Genomic DNA, 14,199 nt, shown 5'->3' with positions numbered 1-14,199 from the left:
CGGAAACGCTTAATTTCCATGTTAGAGCTCATTTTAGTTTTTTCCACCTACGCTCAATGGAGCACGTTATCATGATTTCATACGGGATACTCTACCTGTGTTTTAGAACATGTGCTTTTACAAGTACGCTTCTCAACAACAGATTCGGTGACCGATGGATTGGTAGAGGCGGACCATTTCCATGGCTTCACGCTCTCCTGACCTCAACCCTCTTGACTTTCATTTATGGGGGCATTTGAAAGCTCTTGTCTACGCAACCCCGGTACCAAATGTAGAGACTCTTCGTGCTCGTATTGTGGACGGCTGTGATACAACACGCCATTCTCCAGGGCTGCATCAGCGCATCAGGGATTCCATGCGACGGAGGGTGGATGCATGTATCCTCGCTAACGGAGGACATTTTGAACATTTCCTGTAACAAAGTGTTTGAAGTCACGCTGGTACGTTCTGTTGCTGTGTGTTTCCATTCCATGATTAATGTGATTTGAAGAGAAGTAATAAAATGAGCTCTAACATGGAAAGTAAGCGTTTCCGGACACATGTCCACATAACATCTTTTCTTTATTTGTATGTGAGGAATGTTTCCTGAAAGTATGGCCGTACCTTTTTGTAACACCCTGTATATATCACCTATTTTCATTATAAATTCAATACAGTATGCTACGGACGAAGTATTAACAATACAATAACACAACAGGACAGTGAGTGCCTTTATACTAATTTCCACCCACGAAATGCAGTCTTATTTTGTTACTCGTGTTATGAAAGAAACTATGTAATTCCGCCATGATTGTTTGTGTCTTATATATATCACCTATTTTCATTATAAATTCAATACAGTATGCTACAGACATTGTACTATTACTGTCGTAGGAACCCTCTCTTTGTTCTGATTTCCTTTACTGTATTTTCGTAATTTGCTTTCCGCTTGTTTTTGCAAAATTTCCATGACCATATTCTGTAGTTCTGCTGCCTTGACTGCTATGGAAGGTGACCACTTAAACCCTTTCGCTCCTTCAGACTTGCTCGCTGCATTCCGTTCAAATGGTTCAAATGGTTCTAAGCACTATGAGACTTAACATCTGAGGTCATCAGTCCCCTAGAACTTAGAACTACTTAAACCTAACTAGCCTAAGGACATCACACACATCCATGCCCGATGCAGGATTCGAACCTGCGACCGTAGCGGGCGCGCGGTTCCGGACTGAAGCGCCTAGCACCTCTCGCGCATACTGGCCCTCCCGGTAAGGTGGCGTAAGCCGTCGCATTGAACGGATATTAGGTTGAAAAGTAAGGTTTTGTAGCCAAAAAATGGGAAATAGTGTGGTATATTGGAATCCTAAATAAAACCAACCTGCTTTCAGAACATAAATGTGTTGCATTACTTACTGGACACCCATCGCAAATCTAGAATCAGCATTTTCTGTGTGCTAGAGGACCAGTATGTCTTCGTGAATTTTTCCTGAAAATTGTCCCATTATTCAAAATCTTCCGAATGAGCAGTTCCCTAATCTGCCGCGTCCCGTACCAAATAACAAAATGAAACATCTACTTTCTTACGATTTTCCCATTTCTTAGGCAACGACCTAGAAAATACTCGCAAAAAATACACTTAGTGTACCTCCCCATCATGTTCAGACTTTGGAAACTGCTTTGATAAATTAATTCCATTCCCTAGTTGCAGTTATTCTACCAAATCACTTGATACCGCCGTAATATTGATAAACGTTTTCCTACTAAGTTCCCGCTGGGTATTCTCGAATGCTTCGCGTAACTTCCTTCTGGTGTTCTATACTATCGCCCAAAGAATAGGTGGTAGCGCTAGTAGACACAAGTTTTTGTTATAACTTTCGGTCAGCAAACGCCTATAGACGCTCCTCCAAACTAGTCGTGCTGTTTAGACCACGAATTATTTCACCGAATTCTGTACTTTATTCTAACGCCTCCACTCTGCCTGGCGTCGTTGCATCTTCTCGTTTCTCTTCTTAAACTGTTCCTAAACCTCCTCGCTTACTAAGTCGTACTGTTTTTTCTATCTCAACCTGTGACTGCTCGGGTAACTTTAATAACATCTCTCCTATATTGGAGATTTTATCTTCTTTTGTAGCTACTTCCCCCCTTATGACTTTAAATCTAACAATTTTTCTTCTTGAGTTTCGATACTATTTGACCCGCTTCCTCTTGTGTTTAATACTATAAGACTATTTCTCTCTTTGAACCTTAATAAGAGTCATTAATTCCTCCATCTTCCTAGCCCGGACTGGCATACAACTGTAACAACAAAAGGTATATTCTCGTTCGTGTTTAAATAATGCCGCTACATCTGGCTCGACTCGAAATGTGTCTTTACAACTCTTTACAGAATGCAGTACTAAAAAAATCAAATTGGTGCTGTTTACAGCCAACCTAATCAGGCGGACTGCTAGCTGCACGACTCGCATGCGTCACGCGTGGACCAAGTGACGCAGCGATGATCCGCTCTGTAGGCGTTACGTCTCCAGCTGGTCGGCCTCTGCGCTGCAAATCGATGCTGCTGTGCTGTCGTGCTGGCCGGCTGCCATAGGGGTGCCGTCGGAAATGGCTGCTGTACTTAAAGTCACGGAATTACGATGCAAAAAAATGGCTCTGAGCACTATGGGACTTAACAGCTGTGGTCATGAGTCCCCTAGAAATTAGAACTACCTAAACCTAACTAACCTAAGGACATCACACACATCCATGCCCGAGGCTGGATTCGAACCTGCGACCGTAGCAGTCACGCGGTTCCGAACTGAGCGCCTAGAACCAATCACGATGCAGAATCCTTTCGTGTGGTTGACGAAATTATTCTCCAGTCACGTGCCGAAGGTTACTTAACCCTCGCAATACCAAGGGGGTCACAGAGGGGGGGGGGGGGGGGGTGCTTTGTGTGAAAATCTCGTAACCGAACCTGGTACTTTATATTTAAAGGTTTTGAAAATAATATTTATTGTTTTTAATGAATTTTTGTACTTAGTTCCACAAATATTTTAATTTTTTCAGTAAAATTTAATCCAAATGGTTCAAATGGCTCTGAGCACTATGGGACTTAACATCTGAGGTCATCGGTCCCCTAGAACTTAGAACTACTTAAACCCAACTAACCTAAGGACATCACACACATCGATGCCCGAGGCAGGATTCGAACCTGCGACCATAGCGGTCGCGCTGTTCCAGGCTGAAGCGCCCAGAACCGCTCGGCCACAAAGGCCGGCATTTAATCCAAGAATTTAAGTCTTAGTAGTGAGTGTGAGTTTTCCCAATGAGTGTCGTACTCATATTTTCAGGTTCAGGAGTCTCCTTAGACATCTGTATAACTTTAGGAGGAGGAGGAGATTAGTGTTTAACGTCCATTCGACAACGAGGTCATTAGAGACAGAGCACAAGGTAGGATTAGGGAAGGATGGAGAAGGAAATCAGCCACGCTGTTTCTAAGGAATCATTGCGGTATTTGCCTTAAGCGATGTAGGGAAATAACTGGAAACCTAAGTCAGGATGACCGGACGCGGTTTGAACCGTCGTCCTCCCGAATGGGAATCCAGTGTGCTCCACTGCGCTACCGCGCTCAGTACCTATATAGCTTTAAAAAGTATCATGTGAATGAAAATGAACGAAATTTGTATTTTTTTAAAAAAAATTCTGTTGGTCATGAATTACACCTCCACTAGGTGTAAACATTACGTAAACTCCATTGGTGCTGTTAAGATTGTGCTAAAAGACATTTTTCAGGTTCTGTACCCTACTTAGGCAACAGTACCTATTTAGAAATGTATGTTGTTAATAAAAATGAAACACATTAGCGATTTTTTAGGTTTATTTGATGGTGGACAAAAACCGCTCTTGACATTAAACGTTATGGAAAATGCATTGGTGTTGCTAGGGTTAAGCACGCGAATATCTTTCATTCTTGACCGAGTTGCTAACATCTTTTGTCTAACTGTTTATATTATTAATACTCCCTCACATTAATCAAGTTAAACTTATTTCCCGAATATTCAAATAAATTCAGGCAACACCACGCGTGTGCCTGTTTATATATTTTCGCTAACTGACTTGCGTTGCCCTGGGCAACGTCGTATCTTCTTGTGTTACTTTCTTCAAAATCCTTGCAACTTCTTATTATTAAAGCTCTCTTCTTTGAGCTCCTCTAGTCCACTTCCTGCGCTAGGACACTAAATGAAATTTTGCAGGTGGAGTTTTCGTTACTGTATGTTCCAGTCCATGGAAGTTCTGTCACCCGATTGATATACGTGCCAAATTTTACCTTATTATTAGCTTGCGGTCGCCGCCCTTGAAGTAATTTTGCCACTGGATCGTGACGTGTGACTTCTTCGCCTGCTGAGAGCGGGTGCTTAAAGGGAGCTCAGATCTATTCAAGCCACTAAATGACATAAACAATTTTGCGGTAACTCTTCTGTATTTTACACGAAATATTCCCGTGTACAGCTTCCGTTACAATTGTGGGTGAACAGATTTCTCTTAACTAATAGCTCCAAGCAGATCACAACATTTGATCATCTACCGATTTGATGATTCAGAACAGACTGATAGAATGACATTTCTCATTTACGATCTTCAGTTGTTGGTGCTTTGACTTTGACTGGCGGAAGTAAAGCTGTGAGTAGGGGGGTGTGAGTCGTGCTGGGGTGGCTCAGTTGGTAGAGCACTTGCCCGCGAAAGGCAAAGGTCCCGAGTTCGAGTCTCGGTCCGGCACACAGTTTTAATCTGCCAGGAAGTTTGATATGAGCGTACACTCCGCTGCAGAGTGACAATCTCATTCAGGGTATGACTGATTCACTATCTAATCGTCGTCCATCCCAAAAAGATAAGGAGAGAAACTTGAAATGGAGAGAGTGTTGATCGTACATTTTAAACATCGTTCAAGAAGGGATTGCCCAAAATCCCACTCCTAAGGGGGTGAAATAAGGGAAGAAAGGCTATTTGGAAATATGTTGCTGTTAAGGCAATTTTGGAGGTAAAACTATGAAAATTGGTATTTGGTTTCTCAGTCAGAAATAAAAAAAATATATATTTTTCAGCATTTTTGGAAGTTCAACCTGGGGGTATAACAATGAGTGGATATTTTTTATAATAAATAGTTACTACCGAACTTCTAAAGCATTTTTGAAGCTTTTTGTGAAAATTGATATTTGACTTTCCGGTTAGAAATTAAAAAAAAAAATGTGTTTCATTGTATTTGGTAATATAACTCATAAGGGAGTAAAATAGGGGATGAAATTTTTAAGAGAATATTTTGTTATATTAATACATTTTAAAGCTAAATGTATGAAAATTGATATTTCGCTTCTAGGTTAGAAATAAAGAAATTTGTTAGGGGATGAAAGTTTCAATGGAAATTACGCGACAAGAACTCAAAAAGCACGATTAACAAAAACCCCCGACTCTAGCCGTCAGAATCGCTTTTTGGTCAAAAGTGCGTTCGGGAAATAGCATGCTCCTAAGGCCTTCATTAGCGTGAATAGTTGAGAAGTTGTTGCAATTTGTGAACAACATAAAAATTCCATTAAAGAAAAACAAAAAAGAAAGTTGCGCAGACCACTCTACCTGAGCGAAGCAGCGAACGCCCAGCTAGTTGTCGATACACGTAAGTGATCTGGTGGACAGGAAGAGCAGCACTCTGCGGTTGTTCGCTAATGATGCTGTGGTGCCGGCTGTTGTGACCGAGCAGTTCTAGGCGCTTCCGGCTTGCGGAGTATGTATGTAGATACAGAGGTAGATGGAAATTCGAAAAATAGTCAGAAGTGAAAGTTTCCTAGTGTGTCAGCTTCTAGAAAAATTTGCCTGAGAGAAGGAAAAAAACAACGCAAGTAAACTATAACTGCTGTGATACAGATGACCAGATTGCAAGAAATGGTAAGGACAGCAGAAGAACACATACACTGTCCAGAAGCATTAAAGTGACTACCCGTCCAAAGTATCTTTTGCAAAGCGAGACGTGCAGGAAGAGAGTCAATGAGGTTCTGGGACGTCCTCAGAGGAATGTGGATCCATTCCGACTCAAGTGCCGTGGCCAGCTGCGCCAGGCTTCTCGGTTGCCGATACAAGGCGCGAACAGCCCGATCGAGGCGGTCCCACAGATACTCCATTGTGTTTCACTCTGACGAGTTTGTGGCCAGGGGAGTTCAGAAAACTCTTTCTGGTGATCTTTGAACCACGCACGTACAGTGCCAGCCGTGTCACACGTTACATTGTTGCAAGGCTCAAAACCATACCAACCAAAACCGCTAAAAATAAACGCAAAATATTTCTATTTATAACAGCAGATAAAAATTCGCTTGATGCCTTCCTAAGAGAGAGTTTCCATTCCTTCCAAGCTAATTATGTAAGTGTAGACCAGATATGGCTCAAATTCAAAAATACAGTTTCGACAGCAATAGATAGATTCATACCGCATGAGGTAATAAGAGACGGGACTGATCCACCATGGTACACAAAACGCGCCAGGACACTGTTGCAGAAGCAACGAGAAAAGCATGCCAAATTCAGAAGAACGCAAAATTTCCAAGACTGGCTGAGTGTCACGGGAGCTAGAAATTTAGTGCGGACGTCAGTGCGAGATGCTTTTAATAGTTTCCACAATGAAACATTGTCTCAAAATATGGTAGAAAACCCAAAGAGATTCTGATCGTATGTAAAGTACAAGACAATACCGTCAATGCGCTATAGCGATGGAAATGTTACCGATGATGGTGCCACTAAAGCGGAGTTAGTAAATACAGTTTTCCGTAATTCATTCACGAAAGAAGATGAAGTAAATATTCCAGAATTCGTAACCAAAACAGCTGTTATCATGAGCGACAAAAAGTAGATATCTTAGGTGTTGCGAAACAACTCAAATCACTTAAGAAAGACAAGTCTTCCAGTCCAGATGGTATAACAGTCAGGTTCATTTCAGAGTATGCAGACACAATAGCGCCCTTCTTAGCAATCATATACAACCGCTCACTTGTCGAAAGGTCTGTTCCTAAAGATTGGAAAGTAGCACAGGTCACACCAATATTCAAGAAACGAAATAGCAATAACCCATTGAATTACAGACCCACATCACTGACCTCAATTTGCAGTAGGATTTTGGAGCATATACTGTACTCGAACATTATGAATCACCTTGAAGAAAATGACTTATCGATACATAACCAACACGGATTCAGAAAATATCGTTCTTGTGCAACACAGCTAGCTCTTTATTCCCATGAAGTAATGAGTGCTGTCGACAAGGGATCTCAGATCGATTCCATACTCCTATATTTCCAGAAGGCTTTTGATACCGTTCCTCACACGCGATTATTAATCAAATTGCTTGCATATGGAGTATCGTCTCAGTTGTGTGACTGGATTCCTGATTTCCTCTAAAACACGGTTCAAATGGCTCTGAGCACTACGAGACTTAACTTCTGAGGTCATCAGTCCCCTAGAACTTAGAACTACTTAAACCTAACTAACCTAAGGACATCACGCACATCCATGCCCGGGGCAAGATTCGGACCTGCGACCGTAGCGGTCGCGCGGTTCCAGACTGTAGCGCCTAGAACCGCTCGGCCACTTCGGCCGGCGTGATTTCCTCTCAGAGAGGTCACAGTTCGTAGTGATAGACGGTAAATCATCGAGTAGAACATAAGTGATATCTGGCGTTCCGCAAGGTAGTGTCATGGGCCCTCTGCTGTTCATGATTTACATAAATGATCTAGGTGATAATTTGAGCAGCCCCCTTAGCTTGTTTGCAGATGACGCTGTAATTTACCGTCTAGTAAAATCATCAGACGATCAATTCCGATTACAAAATAAACTAGAGAGAATTTCTGTATGGTGCAAAAAGTGGCAATTGGCACTAAACAAAGGAAAGTGAGAAGTCATCCACATAGGTACTAAAAGAAATCCGATAAATTTAGGGTATACGATAAATCGCACTAATGTAAGGGCTGTCAACTCGACTAAATACCTAGCAATTACAATTACGAGCAACTTAAATTGGAAAGACCACATAGATAATATTGTGGCGAAGGCGAAGCAAAGAGTGCGCTTTGTTGGCAGAACACTTAGAAGATGCGCCAAACCCACTGAAGAGACAGCCTACATTAGACGTGTCCGTCTTCTGCTGGAATATGCTGCGCGGCGTGGGATCCTTACCAGCTGGAATTGACGGAGGACATCGAAGAAGTGCAAAGAAGGGCAGATCGTTTCGTGTTATCGCGCAATAGGGGTGAGAGTGTCACTGAAATGATACGCGAGTTCGGGTGGCAGTCACTGAAACAAAGGCGGTTTTCTTTGCGGTGAGATCTATTTACGAAATTTCAGTCACCAACTTTCTCTTCCGAATGCGAAAATATTTAGTTGACACCCACCTACGTAGGGAGGAATGATCATCATACTAAAATAAGAGAAATCAGAACTTGAACGGAAAGATTCAGGTGTGCCTTTTTCCCACGTGCAGTTCGAGAGTGGAATGCTAGAGAAGTAGTATGAAATTGGTTCGATGAACCCTCTGTCAGGCATTTAAGTGTGAATTGCAGAGTAACCATGTAGATGTAGATGCCGTTAGATGCCACGGAGCCAAGAAAAAACAAACTGCATGTAGGGATAGACATGGTCCCCAACGATAGATGCATTGTCCAGATGTTTGTCCATCGTGCCTTCCGGAATGACGCAATCACCCAAGGAATGCTGCAGAAACATTCACAAAACCATAATGCTGCCTGCTTTGCCCTGGACCCTTCCGACGATTGTTGCAGGGTGTTTACTTTCAATCAAAATGGTTCAAATGGCTCTGAGCACTATGGAACTCAATAGCTGAGGATATTAGTCCCCTAGAACTTAGAACTAGTTAAACGTAACTAATCTAAGGACATCACACACATCCATGCCCGAGGCAGGATTCGAACCTGCGACCGTAGCGGTCTCGCGGTTCCAGACTGCACCGCCTAGAACCTCACTGCCACTTCGGCGGGCTTACTTTCAATCGTTTCACTCCGTACACGCGAACGGCCAACTGTCCGATGGAGTATAAAATGTGATTCATGTGAAAGGCCACTTGTCGCCACTCAGTCTAGCTGCGGTATTGGCTTGAAAATTCCAGCATTCGTCGCTGATAAATGCCGTGTGGCTAGGACCTCCCGTCGGGTAGACCAATCGCCTGGTGCAAGTCTTTCGAGCTGATGCCACTTCGGCGACTTGCGTGTCGATGGGGATGAAATGATAATGATTAGGACAACACAACGCCCAGTCCCTGAGCGTAGAAAATCTGTGACCCAGCCGGGAATCGAACCCGGGGCGTGAGGTATGACATGCCGTCGCGCTGACCACTCAGCTACCAGGGGCGGACATTCGTCGCTGATGAATAGCAGTCAGCAGGGGTGCATGAACCAGGAGCCTGTTGCGGTGGCGTATACACAGCAACGGTCGTTGAGGAGACACTGTTAGTAGCCCCCTGGTTCATCCGGGGAGGGGGGGAGGGGTCATCTGCACAACAGTTGCACGTCTATTTGGCAGTAGTCGTCTCCGCTGCCATCGTTCACTCCTGTCTTCATGACTAGTGGTGCGGCACAGTTGCCTCTGCGCCAGTTTGGATAGCGCTCTTTTTCCATGCACGGTATATTTCAATCACAGCGGCGTGCGAACAGTTTACAAACTTAGCCATTTTGGAAATGCTTCTCTCCTTGGCTCCAAAGCCAATGTTTTGGACTTCAGACAAATCCCTCCGTTTCCGCATTACGAAACGACTGCACTGTTTTCCGCATCCCCCGACAGGGTTTATATACCGTCCACTGCTAGTGCTGCCACCTGCCGTCTGAGTGATTATTGCACGTTGATGTCGAACATAGGCGGTGGTCACATTAATATGACGGGACCGTGTACATGCCGTAAAGGATGCTGGGGTATTTATCGTGAAGATGAAAAAAATAATGACGAAGTTTTACTTGATCTGATCTCTATTTCCCTTTCCTTTTAAATCTGTACCGCCTATTGTAAATCCTTTCGATAATTAACATGAAGTGCATCGTAGAAATGTTCTTAGTGGCTCTTAGAGACCATGTTTCGCTTATGCAGGGCAACTCGTTTACGTGTCTCCTTAACTTCCTGCTGGGGGCTGCTTTGAGCGGCAGCAGACCCTGGTTTCGCGGGAAAGAACCGAGTCCAGGGAACCCGTTCTGCCGCTTTTCTTTCAACTACAGCCGCTTTGCAACCTTGGGCCGGGCGTTCGTGCAGAGGTCACACGAAGGATCACGTTTTTTGCGGAAACAGTTTTGCATGTAAGGCTGATATGTGTATTCCTCTTCCATCTCTAACCTGAGTCCCACTGTTTGGCATCCAAGAACTCATGTTTTTCATAATTTCCTCCCACATATACAGAGGTTGCGCAAAAAATGAACAATATTAAGTAGAAAACACATTTTAATGTACTGTTAAATTATATTTATTTTCCTTTCGCCTTCTTGGGTGATTGTCAGGTGGCAGCTGAATGTCGCAAAATAGATAAATATCGTGCTACTTAAATTAATATTATTTGTACAGAAAATATAAAAAATACAAAATGCTGACATGTGGAGTGTTAACATAAGACAGTACTTCATCATATTTTTATGCCACGCAGAAATAGTTACATTTAACTAAAAACGGAAAAAATAATTTTTTTAAAAATTTGAAGATACTTTTAACAACAGATGAAAAAACAAAGTTCAGTTTATAGTTTTAAGCATTTTGTACATATAAAACTCAATTTAATACAGGGGAAAAAGGAAATTTAGTTTGGTTATTTAATATTAACAACAAGATGGCAATCAGCGTCACATGTTTGTTGATTTTCAGAATTTCCAGTAGGGTCACCATTCTGGTTTTCTTAACAGAACGTAAAATTTCGTAAGGTCTATCATATGAGTGGTTTTCTATCAAAAGATGCACGGAGAATGTTGAAAAAACACTCTAGGTGTCATCATTTTTGTACCTTCTGTATAGATAATCAGCAGTGGAAGACACACGGACATAAAACTTCCTTACATAGGTTAACTGCTGAAACTACAACAACAAGCGTTTCTTTCGTTCCAAACTTTCAAGCAAAATAATAGCGTCCATTGCGAAAATGTGTCTCAGTCGTGGATCTTTCCCGCCCACTTATATAGAATCGACGTATTGGAGACACTCTATTGTCAATGTGGTATGTACCTGTAAATCATGTCCTATTTCACTGCAAGCGCAGTGAGAAAGGCAGAATCAAATTTGTGAAGGGGCTCTCGAGACTTGGTCACTGCCAGCCAGTTTGAACTATCCCAGTTCTTGCAGATACAACTGGGAGTGCATGTGATGCCATAGCCAAGTTTGTAGCATAGGAAAACAACCGTACTAAAAGGAAAGACGCCCATTGAAGTTAATTCACGAACTGAATTTACTGCTTTAATACAAACGAGTGGTGAGTTTTCAGCTGTATTCAGTTTTAATTTATTTAGCGTATGGCTTACGTGGATCAAATAATAATACATAATCAAGTACAGGTATCTAAGTCAGTGTTAATATGATGATGATGTACAGTTAGAAAACAAACTACTAAAAAAAATGGTTCAAATGGCTCTGAGCACTATGGGACTCAACTGCTGAGGTCATAAGTCCCCTAGAACTTAGAACTACTTAAACCTAACTAACCTAAGGACAACACACACATCCATGCCCGAGGCAGGATTCGAACCTGCGACCGTAGCGGTCGCGCGGTTCCAGACTGTAGTGCCAGAACCGCTCGGCCACCAGCGGTCGGCAACAAACTACTATATACATATTTAGAATTTTACAGCTTAAATACGAACAGTTATATACATATTTAGAATTTATTATGATATCTAACAATTAGAACTATATTGTAATATCGAGGCCATTTATCCAGTCCAGCGCTGTGTATGCTGCTTGGAAGAAATCGGCTGGGTCTCCAGGATATGATCTTAGTGAGCAGGTGGTTGTAATGTGTCGGATGGTCTGGCGAGGTTCACTGCAGTCGCAGGACGATGATTTTGCAAATCCCCATTTGTGAAGTGCATCCTGACAGACACCATGTGAAGTTCTCATTCTATTAAGTGTCTTCCATATGTGGCGAGGCAGTTCCATTCCTGCCATCATCTGAGCAGAGTCGATGGTGTGAGGGGCAAGGACTTGCATAGTGGGCTGTTAGTAGTCCTTCCATTTGTCATTTGTATTGAAATTTTCTGCTAGTACACTCCTGGAAATTGAAATAAGAACACCGTGAATTCATTGTCCCAGGAAGGGGAAACTTTATTGACACATTCCTGGGGTCAGATACATCACATGATCACACTGACAGAACCACAGGCACATAGACACAGGCAACAGAGCATGCACAATGTCGGCACTAGTACAGTGTATATCCACCTTTCGCAGCAATGCAGGCTGCTATTCTCCCATGGAGACGATCGTAGAGATGCTGGATGTAGTCCTGTGGAACGGCTTGCCATGCCATTTCCACCTGGCGCCTCAGTTGGACCAGCGTTCGTGCTGGACGTGCAGACCGCGTGAGACGACGCTTCATCCAGTCCCAAACATGCTCAATGGGGGACAGATCCGGAGATCTTGCTGGCCAGGGTAGTTGACTTACACCTTCTAGAGCACGTTGGGTGGCACGGGATACATGCGGACGTGCATTGTCCTGTTGGAACAGCAAGTTCCCTTGCCGGTCTAGGAATGGTAGAACGATGGGTTCGATGACGGTTTGGATGTACCGTGCACTATTCAGTGTCCCCTCGACGATCACCAGTGGTGTACGGCCAGTGTAGGAGATCGCTCCCCACACCATGATGCCGGGTGTTGGCCCTGTGTGCCTCGGTCGTATGCAGTCCTGATTGTGGCGCTCACCTGCACGGCGCCAAACACGCATACGACCATCATTGGCACCAAGGCAGAAGCGACTCTCATCGCTGAAGACGACACGTCTACATTCGTCCCTCCATTCACGCCTGTCGCGACACCACTGGAGGCGGGCTGCACGATGTTGGGGCGTGAGCGGAAGACGGCCTAACGGTGTGCGGGACCGTAGCCCAGCTTCATGGAGACGGTTGCGAATGGTCCTCGCCGATACCCCAGGAGCAACAGTGTCCCTAATTTGCTGGGAAGTGGCGGTGCGGTCCCCTACGGCACTGCGTAGGATCCTACGGTCTTGGCGTGCATCCGTGCGTCGCTGCGGTCCAGTCCCAGGTCGACGGGCACGTGCACCTTCCGCCGACCACTGGCGACAACATCGATGTACTGTGGAGACCTCACGCCCCACGTGTTGAGCAATTCGGCGGTACGTCCACCCGGCCTCCCGCATGCCCACTATACGGCCTCGCTCAAAGTCCGTCAACTGCACATACGGTTCACGTCCACGCTGTCGCGGCATGCTACCAGTGTTAAAGACTGCGATGGAGCTCCGTATGCCACGGCAAACTGGCTGACACTGACGGCGGCGGTGCACAAATGCTGCGCAGCTAGCGCCATTCGACGGCCAACACCGCGATGTGTCCGCTGTGCCGTGCGTGTGATCATTGCTTGTACAGCCCTCTCGCAGTGTCCGGAGCAAGTATGGTGGGTCTGACACACCGGTGTCAATGTGTTCTTTTTTCCATTTCCAGGAGTGTAGTTGTTCTGCACTAGGGGATGGAGGAGACCTAGATTTAAGTCTTTTCAGAGCTATACCAGGAAGGTCTTCGTGGACAGGTAGACTGAGATTTACTAATATTTTTCTTTATATACTCTAAGGAGGTGTTCTTGTCTGCGAATGTGGGAGGGAGCAGTATGATACAGGACAGGAAGGCAGTGAACTGGAGTACTTCTTAAGCTACCACTGATTATTCTCATAGTTTCATTCAGCTTGATATCGACTTTCTTTGTGTAGCAATTATTTAGCCGAGCCGGCGAGCAGTATTCAGCAACGGAATACACCAGGCTATGAGCTGAATTTCGAAGTGTGGATGCGTTTGCACCCCAGTTGCGCCGCATAATTTGTGGATTATGTTGTTCCTAGTATTAACTTTGGCTGCGGTGTTCTCCAAGTGCCTTTTATACGACAGCGTTCTATCCAGTGTGATGCGCAGGTATTTCGGGTATGGATTGTAGCGTAGGAGGTAGCTATTAAAATATACTACTGGCTGTTTATTTGCTTGTCCATTGTAGAGGTGGAAACTGGACACT

At 44.1% G+C, this 14,199-nt stretch overlaps 1 protein-coding gene across 1 annotated transcript in view; it reads left to right on the top strand.

Moving 5' to 3' along the window:
* The window catches only part of LOC126195321 (ATP-binding cassette subfamily G member 4-like), a 334,509-nt gene that overhangs the window by 142,895 nt on the left and 177,415 nt on the right, over nt 1–14,199 (top strand). The gene's annotated exons all lie outside the window — the stretch shown is intronic.

This window comes from Schistocerca nitens, chromosome 7 (assembly GCF_023898315.1).
Source record: "Schistocerca nitens isolate TAMUIC-IGC-003100 chromosome 7, iqSchNite1.1, whole genome shotgun sequence".
Lineage (NCBI taxonomy): Eukaryota > Metazoa > Arthropoda > Insecta > Orthoptera > Acrididae > Schistocerca > Schistocerca nitens.
The sequence above is the reverse complement of the archived record's forward strand: the minus strand, read 5'-3'. Positions and strand labels throughout refer to the sequence as shown.